Source organism: Ylistrum balloti, unplaced genomic scaffold, assembly GCF_031769215.1.
Source record: "Ylistrum balloti isolate Yb309-2 unplaced genomic scaffold, AGI_CSIRO_Ybal_v1 Utg371250, whole genome shotgun sequence".
Classification (NCBI taxonomy): domain Eukaryota; kingdom Metazoa; phylum Mollusca; class Bivalvia; order Pectinida; family Pectinidae; genus Ylistrum; species Ylistrum balloti.
The window spans coordinates 49,258-65,965 of NW_026782676.1; positions in this window are offsets into that span (position 1 = coordinate 49,258).

The following is a 16,708-nucleotide window of genomic DNA, read 5'->3' on the forward strand; positions in this document are numbered from 1 at the left end:
TTCGTTTTACTCGAATTCGTTAGTTTTGAACAAATTGCATATTTTCATAGCATTCCCCACTCAAAGTATCCACGAGTTGCGTAATCCAAGCCGGATTTATCGGGTTTTCATTACACACATTGGAATCTAGTTATCTAACTTACCCTCTTGATAAAGCAAGGAAACATCGTTCCTTTGCTTATGAATAACTATATTTAACAATACATAAACAACTGGTACACAAAAGTAGATACAATTCAGTGGCGTTCCTATCTTTCATTGTGTTCTGTATGTGTACTTAAATTGGCGCTCCCTAATTGAGCGCTCTGAGGAAGGTTAGTGATATCAGCACAAACTTAAATCAACACGGCACGAATAATTGTCGAATTAACAGCCATAAGGTTTTTTTTGTATCTTTTCCTATTTATTTATCTGTTTATCTTCATCACGGAGCCGTGTTTGTTATGAAACATGCTATGATACTATACAAGAAAGATAATCATTCTAACTGTAGACCAGTCCTTTATATATTAAACACTGTTCAACACCGAATTGTTGTATGTATATTTTTTTCTGTCCAACGACAGGATGAAGCAATCTTAGCGCTGCACATGAAACAGCACCATGACTAGAGTGTGAAAGGCGCTTCGCTATAATAAGTTCACATACATTATCTACTGACTGTTTTACATTTTGCCTTTGTTCTTACATATATTAACTTTATTTGGAAAGCCAGAGTAAGTTTGAAATTATTTCCATCGCTTGTCCAATTTATCTACCGCAGTGATCACATATGGAAGCCGATGATCCCTGTCTAAGCAAAAAGGTAAACCTTAAAACGGGTTTCATAAAGCTCTTTTAAAATAAAATGAATTCAAGGATTTTGTTAACAGAAATCAGGAACGCTTTAAAGCAAAAAGGTCTGAGGATAAAATCAAATGCTGGCAGGCATTGTGTTGCACCATTTTTCATTAACGACGTTACGTCCTTGTCCATGTTATGAAATCGTGTAACCGATTTCTGACCAGCACAGCCCATGAAAAAGGACCCGGGGTATACCACCTTAGTGACATACTAAAATAATTTACTTACACCCCTCGATAACATGCGTAATTATATGATACAATTACATATGACAAATGAGAAAAAATTCTGCCATTCTAGTATGACCCTAGGAGAAAATGGCTCACATGATCATGCTACATTGCATATTCAATTTCAGCGACACGTTAAATTCTCTAAATGTACACGAATAACAAAATGTGACAATGAAAACAAAACAAAGCTGTTGCATTTTCAGAACAACGACACAGTTCTGAACTCAGACACATTTTCATCTTATAGATATGCGGAGGTCTTTATCAAAACCAAATTCAAATTATTTTGTTTGCCGTCCAACTTTCATATGGAAGAATTTATCTGAGATGTGTCAAATACCGTACAAGACATCACTTTATATATTCAAATTGCATGCAGCTAAGGTTTCGGGAATGAATATATATATAATTTTTTATTCCTTTTTTCCATTGAATCCTTACCAAAACGTTTGCTACCGTATTGACCTTTTGGTGTTTTGTTCAATTTAAGATTGAATATACTTATATTTATAGACAGAAAATCGTTACATACGAATGATATATACACTGTAATTGTTATATCATTGTTAGACCGTGGTGGAAAATGACTTTAATGTAAGGCTTCAACAAAGCAGCTTCCTCCCTCGCTCCCGTTTTTCTCATTACACTTTCAATATTTATATCGATTTCTCAAGCTTACAATATATCTTTCAATCAACGAAAGTATGAAGATCAGATACTGAAGAGACATGATATTTTCATCAGCCCATCATAACCGTCCTTCCGTCCACACAAACGTATGTCCATCCGTCCGTCCCTAAACAATTTTTGCTGTCTTTATTTCCTTTAAGGATGGATACTTCTCAAAATTCAAACATAGGTACTCATGGGTTCCTACATGCAGTTTGATTTATGACTGAGCATAAAAAACCAAAATGGTTCACAGGCGGCAGTCTTGAATTTTGAGAATAAATATTTGTTATAAATATTTCTTGTGAAGTTCTGGGTGATATTTCCTAAAATTTCCTACAATTTCATGGGTTTGATTAATAAAAAGCAAACTGGCTGACAGGCGATCATCTTTGGTTTGGTAGTTGAAGATCGTCATTGCTTTTTCTGAAAAGAAACTTTCCAATTTCACATGATTTAAAAGAAATACGTCGGAAAGAAGGTAAAACAACGAAGAAAAACAGCTTAGAAATAAAGACAGATAAAGGAATTGTAAAAGCTGAGCTTTCTCCAGAATGTCTTGCCCGCTCAAATGTTGCTTTTTTAATGGAAGCAAAGAGCATCGTACATCCGTCACCGTCACTGTATGGAACTGTGAAGACCGTAACAAATGCAATCATTATCAGTAGTAGTGCACAACACCTCAGCCTCTTTACAGATAGTCGAGACCATTATAATGAATACCGCTGTCATCATGTAGAGTACAGGTCCAAAGTCATCATCGAGGATTGAGCGTACTGTAAAAAGCATCATTGTCGGAGTTTGTTCTAGTCTCCATGCCATATCTTAGGGATACAATAAGACGACATGGGGTTTTACACAGTAGACAAAATCAAACATAGTCGACCCTCACAGGACATTCAGATTACTGGTATCGATATACCATTCCTATTATCTCCCCTAACTAAGAAATAGTCACAGCAAGCAACCACGACTACAAATGTAATTGGAATTCGATGCCCATGTCAGTGTTGTTACTCGACTACTGGTGAATTTTAAATCCGAGGCCTCACTGAAGGGGATCGGAGTGGCTAGTGTAATTAAGATACGAGGTGCACATCAATGCTGTTACTCTCACTGAAGGGGATCGATACTAGTAGTGTAATTAAGATACGAGGTGCACATCAATGCTGTTACTCTCACTGAAGGGGATCGGAGTGGCTAGTGTAATTAAGATACGAGGTGCACATCAATGTTGTTACTCTCACTGAAGGGGATCGGAGTGGCTAGTGTAATTAAGATACGAGGTGCACATCAAGGCTGTTACTCTCACTGAAGGGGTTCGGCACTGCTAGTGTTATTAAGATTCGAGGTGCACATCAATGTTGTTACTCTCACTGAAGGGGTTCGGCACTGCTAGTGTTATTACAATCTGAGGTGCACATCAATGCTGTTACTCTCACTGAAGGGGTTCGACACTGGCTAGTGTAATTAAGATACGAGGTGCACGTCAATGCTATTACTTACACACAATGGGATCGGTACTGCTAGTGTATGTAATATTCGAGATGCACACCAATGTTGTTTCTCTCACTGAAGGGGTTCGGAACTGCAAGCGTAATTAAGATTCAAGGTGTACGTGTAATTGTGTAATTAAAATCCGACACTCTCATCAATATTGTGACCGGATTGTTGAATTGACTACGACTACTTGATTACAAGTATAACTTAAATCCGAGGTGCGCTACAGGCAAGCGTAACTGTCGTTGTTACGCGATCGCGTCAATTACAGAAGCAAATAACCCTTACATGTCAACTGAATCTTAGTAAAAATATTTCGATGAAGCAAAGGCAAAATCCTCTGAAACGCATAGCGAAAATAAGAACAGGTAATCCATGAGGGTAAACGTTTATTGCTTCATATACGGCAAGCGCCGTGCAGATATTGGTTATTCAATTTGAAAGCAAGTAATATCATTTACTCATAGACTATGGCCATAAAAATGATATTGGGTCAGAAATCATTACTATCAGCATATATTTTGTTCTTGATCTCTCAGTATACACTCGTGTTATTGAAAAGTTAACAAAATCAATTTGTATTGCTTTTTTTTTTTTTTTTTTTTGTGATCCCTTTACAGAAAATATATTACTTTAAAAACAACAAAATGATATCAACATGTAAACATGTAAATATTACATGGAAAATTGTATATTTCATCGACGACACCCGCTTCGATTTTTTAAAATTTGAGTGACTAGTGTCGCGATCTCAATTGAGAACAAGTTTTCAACAACAGAATCAACAGTCAAACTAATGAGCATCAAACACGTCCAGCTTCATGACGCACAAATATGTATATCTCAATGACTTGTCTCTCCTTAGTTTTCATAAACCGGTATCTTTTGAAAGCCTGCGTTATTAGTTTGTTCGTCAGTTGACTACATCTTGGGGATGCAGGCGATTTGCTATCCAGAAATGGAAAAAACACAATAGGGAAATTGAAATCATAAAGGTTATACTACAACTTGGTGGAGTGCTGTCCATGTTTGTTTTGTTGTAGGAAACAATCGAGAAAAGCCGCGGATCTAGAAGAGACTTATTTTCGATTTCAAATTCCTATGGATATAAATGAAGGGCGAGGTCGGTGAATATCTTGTTATATTAAAAAAGATCTCAAGGCGATATTGAAGGATTTTTACAAGGTCTTTGTGACCTGTTTTGATAAGATCTTCGAAATATTGGGTCTCGTATGAAAACAAAGACAAATTTTCTCTATTATATGCTTAAAATGATTTGAGGTCTACTCAAAATGACATCATTGTATACGTAAACAGGATTTCCAGCAACCGCCGACCTGTTAGACAGCCCAGCGAAACTGTTGTCATAATCGATATTGCGACACCCCGAGCGACACTTCACCGAGAAATTCTGACAATAATCTTTCATTATATATTACGTTTTCCTCTCCTTGGCTTCTTTGCTCCTCGGGCTACCGATATCAAGCTTAATACCTTTCCCTATTACCAAGGAACAATCGACCAGCTTCCTTATTTAAGGTAGTTTACGACAAAATTGGACAGCTTCTTAATTTCTAATTTCCGGCATCTTGCTAGATTCTGATGAGAATCCTTAAAATTGCTTTTGAATTTGACCAATCGGCCTTGGAAGCGAATCCCTGGCGCGGTTCAGCAGGACGTCATCGTGATGAAAGTATCACATAATCAATAAAAACGCATTGTCTTTGATGCTCTGTCTCCATAAAATTGGCCAAAATATGACGTTATGTTCACATGGGCTTTGGAATTATTCAAATACAAACAGATTGTCTTCAGAACTCATTTGAGAATAAAATTAAAACCGGAATATGTTTTGATGATTTATAAGAATGAAACATCTTGTGATTATCGATATTTTTTGCTGTTGTTTCATTAAAATATGAAATTTAATTATGTTCGGCAATTTATGGGAAGAGGTCCATAAAGTCCTGAAAATACAATTTTGAATCAAATCATAAATCTGAGGTCCTAGTGTGTAGATATTACAACAATATTTCGAAACTCTTAATGTTCAACCTTTACACCATTTTGATTAATTCTAGACGACAACAAAACAGTTATTGATCGTATACTGTCCCATTAGTCATTAAGAGTTTTTCGCCCACTCATTTGCCCGAAGGCCTTGAGATTTTCTATTGTAAGATTTACTGAATTGACAAACGCCACAAATTTTGCAGCTTTACGTCATACCAGCTTTCAAGGGAGATAACCTTCCGTTCCGATTATTGTCTTCTAGCCTTAAGGGATATTTATCGCATAAATGCAAAAAACGAACAAGCTGTGTTCTTTGTAATCAAGTTTAATTGATTTACAACAATTCTTCTTGAAGACATAGCAAGCACATCAAATTAGTGTCATTGTTATTAAAGGAGATTTTCCTAAGCGTTTAGTAAATTAGATTTGAATTCGAAATTATCTTTGAGAACTGCAATATGTTTTATTACTACTTCACTTTAAAATGTTATTCATTTGGAATTTGTTTTCAGTCTCTGTCTACAAAACAGTAATTTCTCTTCAAACCTATAATCTCTTAACCAGTTATGCTTAAATTCCTTCGGAATTGTACTCTTAGAAATGCGTAGGGACTATACACAAAAGTGTTATATAATTTTCCTTGGGGTGATGTAGCGTACAGCGAAAAGTATTCGTAATGGCTTACGCCGAGCAAGTTGTCATTTATTACCCAAAAGCACCATCCCAATGGCATTTTTTGGTTGATGTTTGTTTTGAAACTCCGTTAAGGTTTGTACATTTAAGTAACATTGTGAAGTATTATTTTAAGATATAAACTAAAGAAACTAATTCCCGTTTGATTTAAGGCGTTGCTTAGGCGTAAAACAAACCTTCCCCCTCCCAAAAAACTCTATTTGAAACATTGACAGAATTTTAGACTACATTAAGCGTTGTGTTTATATGACATGGCCCGTGTATTGTTTTTAAATATATCTTTGAATGTTTTAGCACTGTTCTCTTACATTTCTCGTTCGTTCGATGTTGTTTAATTTTTTACTTTTCTCTTAATTCCTTATATTAAAACGCCCTTTGTGTGTGTGTGTGTGTGTGTGTGTGTGTGTGTGTGTGTGTGTGTGTGTGTGTGTGTGTGTGTGTGTGTGTGTGTGTGTGTGTGTGTGTGTGTGTGTGTGTGTGTGTGTGTGTGTGTGTGTGTGTGTGTGTGTGTGTGTGTGTGTGTGTGTGTGTGTGTGTGTGTGTGTGTGTGTGTGTGTGTGTGTGTGTGTGTGTGTGTGTGTGTGTGTGTGTGTGCGTATATTTTGATATATATTGATGCATTTAATCAATTGTGGTACGTTCGAATGCAATAATATATGTGAGGGGTTAATACACAGGTAAAAACTGTACGGTTAAACTTTACCATTACCGGATATCAGTGCTAATGGAAGGAAGACACTTACCTGAAGCATTGCTTCGTGGGTGCAATAACAGCGTTTCACTCAGGTAAGGTGTCTAATTAATATATATAATCAAGATAATATCAAGATAATACTTTCTACACATATTTAACGACTGTACAAAATACACACATGTGAACTGCACAGTTCAGTACAAATATAGAATTATGTACAGTAGAATCAACACTGCACCAAACAGTTGTTTGTCTCTCTGGGATACGTCCGTTTTGCTTGAGGCTTAAACCTTGAAACCAACAAGCCGACCGAGGAAAATTTGTTTGATCGAAAGAAATGTCAAAAACTAATATTCCTAATTGTGCCAATCTTCGAATGAATCAAAATGTGATTTGAAGCTTACGGCACACCTCAGGGACTAAAATTCCACCAGTACTGCCTACTTTCTGCAATCTCGAATATTTCTAGGTTATATCGTCATGCATCGATAAAAAGGGTAACAATCAGATAGAAACCATTCAAAAACAGTAAAAAGCATCAGAAACCACTCCAGCGTACTCTGAGGACTACTGAAGGCACAACAACAATGTGGTCGTATCAGTGATTGGTATCGTATATAGGTTTTCTATTTCAGATGATAAGACATCTTTGTCAATTGCCGTATCACATGAATATAACTAAAACAAAGATAAAAGCTTATCATGGACAGTAAACGTTTCTACAAGTATTTGATATCGACTAAACGGTAAAATGATCACAGTTGAACCTCGTTTTGTATTATTCAAGGACCTCAGAATTGTGTAAAATTACACACACACACCCTCACACACACACCCACACACACACACACACACACACACACACACACACACACACACACACACACACACACACACACACACACACACACACACACACACACACACACACACACACACACACACACACACACACACACACACACACACACACACACACACACACACACACACACACACACACACACACACACACACACACACACACACAACACACACACACACACACACTCACACACACACACACACACACACACACACACACACACACACACACACACACACACACACACACACACCAACACACACGCGCGCGCTCACACACACACACACACACACACACACACACACACACACACACACACACACACACACACAAACAAACAAAAAGAAAAAAAAACTCTAACTAACTTAAATCGAATACTCGGTTAAATCGGAGTTTTCTAGTGGCCCCACTAAGTTCGATGTTCGAGGTTCGACTGAACAATATCTGTTTCAATTTGTTACATTGGTTTTATCCTATTGTTCCTTACTTGGTAATTGACAAGTGATGTAATGCACACACTGTGATTGAAAAAAAATGCCGAAAGCAAAATATAATGCTCGATAAATTACATGTTGCTAATAACCCTTCCAAAGTTGATAATATATCTATGAGTAGAAAGCAAAAACATCAGTTTGAAAAAAAACCTGGATTTATATTACTGTCACTACAGTCATTACGTTGCCTCATGTAATCTAAAATCTTCCTCTTGTTTACCGATATTTATAGATTGGAAAGGTACAAATTGCGAGAATGTTTAAATATTGATAAGGTGCGAAGACAACGAGGTAACAACCATATTGCATTTTGATCTTCTTTGTGACATTTCAAACACTGCTTCTATATATCTTCTTTTGTATTGGTACGAGAAAAAGAAGATAATCAAATATCACGTCCCGAGAGCACCATCCGGTCATAAGACAAATAGATTGCCGCAAAGTAGAAAATCTTATATCAACTCTGATGTAAACCTCGGATATTGGCACACAGTCAAGACAGAAAGAATAGTTCACAATGCTTGTCTGAAAAATCTGTCGTATCTTGTGCTGGAACAATGCATTAGTATGGGGTCCATCTGAGATGTTTTTTTACAGGAAATCCTTATCCTGCAGGGGATCAGGCAGTGACCTTCTCAATGCCAAGGTCGTACTATAGGAATCAAAATAGCCACATAGCAGAGATCACTGTATGCGGCCGTAACAGTTAACAGCAACAACTATTAAGATTTGTAACGGAAGAAAATGTAGAAAAGAACATTTCTTCAAGGTATACATACAAAATATGTTACCGCTCACCAGTTACTTTGCTTATTTCTTAAATAAATGACGTTTTCGTCCGGTTGCTGACTTTGTTTTATTAACGTGTGCCACATCCTTTGATCGTATGAGCAATCAACGTCATGGAAATCCCCTTATCCTGATTTTGGATACGGAGGAAGAAAATAACAACAGGTTAGCAGATTCAGTACGTTAACTTCGTGTGCACGTCATTTCAAGAACGAAATTTTATAAGTACGTGTTGGCCAATCAGTGAACAGCGAACTAAGATGCCATGACGGTAGTGTTGGCCAATCAGTGAACAGGGAACTACGATGCCATGACAGTAGTGTTGGCCAATTACTGATTTGGGAACTAAGATGCCATGACAGTAGTGTTGGCCAATTACTGATTTGGGAACTAAGATGCCATGACAGTAGTGTTGGCCAATCAGTGAACAGGGAACTAAGATGCCATGACAGTAGTGTTGGCCAATCAGTGAACAGCGAACTAAGATGCCATGAGAGTAGTGTTGGCCAATCAGTAAACAGGGAACTACGATGCCATGAGAGTAGTGTTGGCCAATCAGTGAACAAGGAACTGAGATGCCATGACAGTAGTGTTGGCCAATTACTGATTTGGGAACTAAGATGCCATGACAGTAGTGTTGACATGCCATAGTGTTGGCCAATCAGTGAACAGGGAACTAAGATGCCATGACAGTAGTGTTGGCCAATCAGTGAAGATGCCATGACTGTAGTGTAGGCCAATCAGTGAACAGGAAATGCCATGACAAGATGCCATGACGGTAGTGTTGGCCAATTACTGATTTGGAAACTAAGATGCCATGACGGTAGTGTTGGCCAATCAGTGAACAGGGAACTGAGATGCCATGACGGTAGTGTTGGCCAATCAGTGAACAAGGAACTGAGATGCCATGACAGTAGTGTTGGCCAATTACTGATTTGGGAACTAAGATGCCATGACAGTAGTGTTGGCCAATCAGTGAACAGGGAACTAAGATGCCATGACAGTAGTGTTGGCCAATCAGTGAACAGCGAACTAAGATGCCATGACTGTAGTGTAGGCCAATCAGTGAACAGGAAACTAAGATGCCATGACGGTAGTGTTGGCCAATCAGTGAACAAGGAACTGAGATGCCATGACAGTAGTGTTGGCCAATCAGTGAACAGGAAACTAAGATGCCATGACGGTAGTGTTGGCCAATCAGTGAACAAGGAACTGAGATGCCATGACAGTAGTGTTGGCCAATTACTGATTTGGGAACTAAGATGCCATGACAGTAGTGTTGGCCAATCAGTGAACAGGGAACTAAGATGCCATGACAGTAGTGTTGGCCAATCAGTGAACAGCGAACTAAGATGCCATGACTGTAGTGTAGGCCAATCAGTGAACAGGAAACTAAGATGCCATGACGGTAGTGTTGGCCAATCAGTGAACAGGAAACTAAGATGCCATGACGGTAGTGTTGGCCAATCAGTGAACAGGGAACTAAGATGCCATGACGGTAGTGTTGAACCATCAATGAACAGGGAACTAAGATGCCATGTTGGAATGCTGCACGTTTCTAGACTATAGTCAGAACTGAAGTAAGCTGACGAAAAATTTATATATATCTTCCCCGTTATTTTTCCCTTCAAAATAATTGATTATTACCAAATTAGCTTCTCACCTATTGAATATAATGTTTATTTTTACGTTTTCTCTCATGAACTACGCATCACGTGATATTATTGTATTTGATACCGTTCATGTAGTAAAGACACATTATAAGCCCAGGGAAATATGTTTCATAATAGCGGCGTGCGTCATTTTACATATCATTACAGCTATATTAGTCGACGTCATACATTTTCAAAAAGTAAAGATTATTGATGTTGCATCTAGGTATGATATGGTCATGTGCTTACGTCACCTCATCGATAAGTCATAAACTGAAGCGTGCAACTTCTACCTGGTGAGTGTCCTATAACGGCATCTTTAATTTTAAATCTTCCTGTTGTTGATCAGCTACTGTAAAAAACCTTATAAAATTGGCGAAGATTCCTATACACAACTGTATAATGCAATTTAATTTGTTGTTTGGCTCCACTGTATCTAATCCATAAGTTTTGATTCAATCGTATGCCTTTTGAACACTCCTGTCTACGTCAGCACAGATACACAATATGTTATTTCCTTAATAGGCTTTCGTTCATGATCAACCGAAGGGAATATTTCCAACAGTTGGTTTAAAAAAATAAATTAAAATATCAAATAATTTGAAAGGATGTATATGTATATACATGTATATAAACATATACTATTTCTCATTGCTTTTGATCTAACAAAATATTCATTACGTATCTGTAAAGACTCTTGGAGATAAATTGCTGTCTTGGTACCCCATAATAAAACTCTGCACATAATGTTCCCTATATATTCTGAATTCATGAACAATACTACATACATCCAACCTGCTTTATTACATCCGGGCGTTATACATCTTGTAAAATAGACGTTACTTTGAATATCACTTTCTATAAAAACAATGTGTTTGTCTGATGTTTTGATACCACAAGACATAACATAGTGTACTTCACAGAAAGTAAGAAAAAATAGTAATTAGATTTTGGAAGAATAGAACTTGGCAGGGAATTTCATCGTTTGATGTTTGTGTTTCATTGCTTCCTTTCATTTGTCGCGTCGCGATGATCACCGTCCATGTACATATCATAAACACATATATGCTTGTTTTCTTGGCTGTATCTTATGGTTAGCGTCCAAATAATGAAAATAATATAATTTAACCAAGGACGATATGACAGCTTGAGGCTCGTTTATGCAAAACTTTTTTTTCATATATACGTATCAAAGATTGAACGAAATCCATCAGGACTATTCTGAAAAAGCAGAACCTTGCGGACCACGCTTGCTATCTGCAAGTCTACTAGGGAAATTGTATATCCTAAATATCTAAATAAGCTACTAATTATGTATCTACGAGGGATTTGGAAGGTTGTCATTTTAATCATTTGAAAATTATTATCTGGCGTAAATAAAGCACTCGCTATGAAATAAAATGTGGTTTTCATGAGTAGGATCTAGCGCATTACATTGTCAGGAAGACATTGGCCGTATTGTGTAAAGATCAATTTTTTCAACTAAATCAACTCATTTCATCAGCAAAAAGAAACAAAATCGAAATTAGTGTTTACATAGTTCTCATAATCACGTATCAAAGACGTTTTAAGAAGATATTTTGCAGAGCAAATGCACAATAAAACAAGTTTTAGAAACCTTGCAGACATTCTTTCGCTGTATAATCAATATTCACTGTTGATTTATCTATTGGATTCTTCGATAAATAAATGTATACTTAATATGATTGATCCGTTTGTATTTGTAATTATCAAACACTTGATCAATAATCACGCATGCCCTAGTTTTTCCCTTTTTAAGCAACTAAAATGTCCTTTAAGAACCGAGAACGGTGTCGTGGAGACCTAAAGAGACGTTAAATGGTAATGCAGTGTCTGTAAATTCTAATCAAATCAAAACACATTTTTGTATGTGTTAAATCATTCTGAAGTCACTCAATTACTGTGAAATCTGATATTTTTCGTGGGGCTAAATTTCCGTAATTTTTTCATAAATTTCGTTGTCTCGTTCTAGTATGACGTTAGCAATCAGTGCTCAGAACAACAAAACACGTTAGCAATTACATTTATTTAAAAATGCATTTCATTATTTGAATCATATTTTTATTTAAATTCGCGTGCATCAAATAGTTATTAAGGAAACGTCTCTTCCTTAAATGGTTGGCTGGCTCTATTCTACAGTTGTCGATACACTCTGTTTGGATACGTATCATGCGTTTAGGTGATTGTATTCCAATTCTGCAAGTGTTTCCAATTTTCAAATATTCTCGTTAGTGATATAATTTCTGTTTTTTATTCAAATCGCATATCGATATGGGTATTTTATTGAGAAGCAATATCCTCCGTAAAGGACACCGCAATCTGATAAGGATATTTTGAAATGGCACTCTAAGTCAGTGCACCGTCACATTACATGAATCAGCAAATGAAACGTCTTTTAATTTTGCTTCCGCTTGGGCAACTTACCCTTACATAACAGCGCCTGCTGGCAGATCCATTAAGGATATTTAATTGCAATCGAGGGTACAACGGGAAAAAAAAAAAAAAAAAAACACTGTTTAACATTGGATCAGAATACCACTGTCAAGGGACTCCCATTAACGTCGCCAGCAAACCGTCCCCATTGAAATCCCTTAGAGATGTGTCACTTGAATAATGAGACCAGTGTAGCTAACGAGAAAGGCGTTTTGCATTATACATTGTTGTCAGAATTATGGTAACACGCAGTATTAGACACAGTCGTTGTAACATAAAATATTAAAGATGTGCGCATTTCTGGGGATTATATTCGCATTCATGGCCAAGAAATGGTAATTTATTTTTCAGGAAATGCAAAAACACTTTGAAATGAAAAATTTAGTTTCACTCTTCCAAAATGCACTATACATTTTGTAAGAGACAAATGTCAAGAAAAAATGAGATCCATACACAGGGTCAGAATATCTTCATTATCAATTTGCCCAATAAAAATGAAAAAAATATAGATAATTTGCCATTTTTTAAAAATTACATTTGTCGTTTCTACCATCCGCTGCTCTTTAACGCTAATAAGGACTAGGTGTATCGTAACACATGTCGTAATATACGATTAAAAATGATTCTTTTCGTGTTCTGAGGTCGGTTTTTGCAGTGTTCGTGAAGGAGACGTTACAGAAATTTGAATTTTATATATCACCTATGCACCATTTGAGAACTTTATTTTTATAATTCGTCCTTTCTAAGTTTTTTACTGTCATTTATTCCTTTTTGCTATGCCATTTGTTCCATGGTTTCTCTCCAATGGCAATCATGTCAAACATTAAAACCATTCTTCGTCTTCGAGTAAATCAGAAAATCTTCACCCAATACGTCATCAATTCCTTCCGTGCTACATAAACATTATGAAATCACTCGATGTTTCAGATCCAAGAAGCAAGCAAGCAAGCATATTCTCTGACATAATGTTGATGAAATATTAGTATGCGTCTAATGAGAAAAGAAATATTAATACATCCCAGTATTTACATGCGACCGATTTTAGGGACTTTTCCAAATACCAGGATTTTGTGACCGACAGAAACATTTGCAACACAGGATTTCAAAAGCTTTATAAAGATTATGTTGAAGTTTGTTAGTTGTCATAATCGACACATCGAGAAATCAATTTTTTTTTTGTTTTTGTTTTTGTGATATGAAGCTGGATGTGTTTGATTCTCGTTAGTATGCCTGTGGTGCCATAGTTGTTTCATTCATGCCAGGTGTCGTTTATGATACAGAAAACGCTTACAATTCAGAAAGACATGGTGTTATTCTATTTTCACTTTCTTTTTCATGAGTCTATCTCTTTATCTTCCTTTTGATTATTGTTCTTATGAATTTCTGTTTGAATTAATGCCCTGTTAACGCGTTGGTTCCTGCTTTATTGGTGACTGTCAATATTTGTGTAGATTAGACAATACTTATAAGACTTACTAATTTATTGATTGATATATTTAGCTATTTAGGAATACCAAGTGTAATATAAAATTGAATGTTCAGGAATGTAAAGATTAATACCGAAATAGCAAGTTCAAAATATAAAATTTGAATAAACTCTTCGAACATTTCAAAGTTATCAACATATAAATGACAAATAATCAGCACGTTCCTTTTATCTGAAGTTACCCAATTTGATAAAGAAATTTAGCTCTGTATTTTTTATTTTGCTATCATCGCTATCTTCCTGAATTCATCACGGAATACACAACAATATTAAGATGTTTAAATTCTGTACTGAAAACCATTAGATGAGGATTTTGTTTGAGTAAATTGTAATTCTTCTTGCAATTGGTAAGTGACATCCTGACACCAGATCGAAGGAAAAGTGTAGCATAGGTTTTAAACAAGCAGTGTTCCCCGAGGGTTGAAGCAGACAATCTACTTGACCTCTGCGTATACCCAATAAACAGTTTTCGAGAAATTTCCAACAGACATACTCTACTTGTCTGAATTAGTTTGAACGCAATGACAAGCCTGGGAAATACTAATAATGACATCCGTCACCCAGCTAGCTAAGTTCTGCGTGTTTACCTAGACAGCACTAGCACGCAAGAAAAACCTGTTCCAATGCTAGCCGCGGAGGCTTTTGATCTGCAGATAGAAAACTATCATTCAATATACACAGAGAAGCACTTACTGTTGTCGTGCCAAATGCTCTGGGCTCCCATGTATCTTTATCTTAAATAGATTGTTTGTTGTACAAATTAGGATCGGACAAATCATAAAACTTTCTGACAATAGCCTGAGAAACGTAAACCTTTAGAAACAGACAAGAAACATTTTCATACCATTTAAGATTTTTTTTATTTTCGTTTGAGTGATATTTGACAACACAAATAAGCGCCCCTACTTTAACTTCTTTTAACGTTGACATACTGGATTTAACAAAAAGTACCATTTGAAAATTTCGTTTTGACTGCCAATACTATCTTTAAAAGATATTAAATTTATATTGAATTTTTTCTGGTGATATATTTAACTGGGTTGATAAAGAAGGATAGTGGTGAAATAGTCTTCTATTACAAACACAAGTCGACGTCAATCATTGTGCACATTTTTCTAGACTATTAAAAAGATTTACAAAAGACACACAACTGAAAGGCACACAATCATACCCCCAAATCAATTAAAAAAAACCAAGGAACAAAAGAAAGATTTTCAAGGATAGTCCTGAAAAAAGTGCAAGGAAAATAATTCCAGGTGTTCCAGAAGAGTAAACATCTTCTGTTTTATCGACGACACCCGTAAATATTGGTCACTATGATGCAACATGTAAACCCTCCTTATAGGTTTTATCAGCCTGCATCTTTAGAAACTCTGTGTTACGAGTTTGTCCGTTAGCTGAAGACTTCCGGCTCGAAAATTATGAAAATGAGAACATAACCCTGAAATCGAATCAACTGCGACGTGTAGAGACTATTGGTTTTAGATGCAGGGCGGTTTTTATCCAGAAACGGAAAATTCACCATAGGGAAATTGAAATCTAATTTATTATATGAATATGATATTTATAGCTTCATATAGATATAGTAGAGCCAAACAACAAACTAACTGCATTATGCATCTGTTTCGCTTTCAAGGACTCGTCACTGATGCGAACGGCTAAAATTTTGAAGACAAGGAGGTGATTGAAGAAAATCCAAATTCAAAATCTCATATTGGGAGATGCACTACTTTATACTCCAATAAATTGCGTAATTTTCATAAACCTTGTAATTTAGAGCAATGCCCAGTAAGTATGTATATTAAGTTGTTCGTTTATACCCAAAATATGATCTACTGAAGCAATTATTTCCCAACTTTTACGTGTGCTGTGCCTATATCAAATAGCCTAATAGTGGTATACTAAGTATATTTTTATCATAACATATTTCGTAAATATATATAGATATAGATATTATTACGAACGAACGGTGTGTGACTAATCTGAAATATATCTCACATGTATTGTTACACAATACTTAGATAACGAAACGATACACACATATTACATTGTAATATAACAATGAAAATCCATAATCAACTATCATAAGTTCGTCTCATTTGATATGTAATATATTAAACTACTAATATGTCCCCCTTCCATAGAAATTGCTTTTGTATTACAAGTGTAAACACCAGTTTTTTCATTAATCACATACAATGTATGCTGTATTTATAGTAAAATGCTGTATGTAAGGTAAAAATGATGTATGTATGGTAAAATGCTACCTGCAAGGTAAAATGTTGTATGTATGGTTAAATGCTGTATACAAGGTAAATGCTGC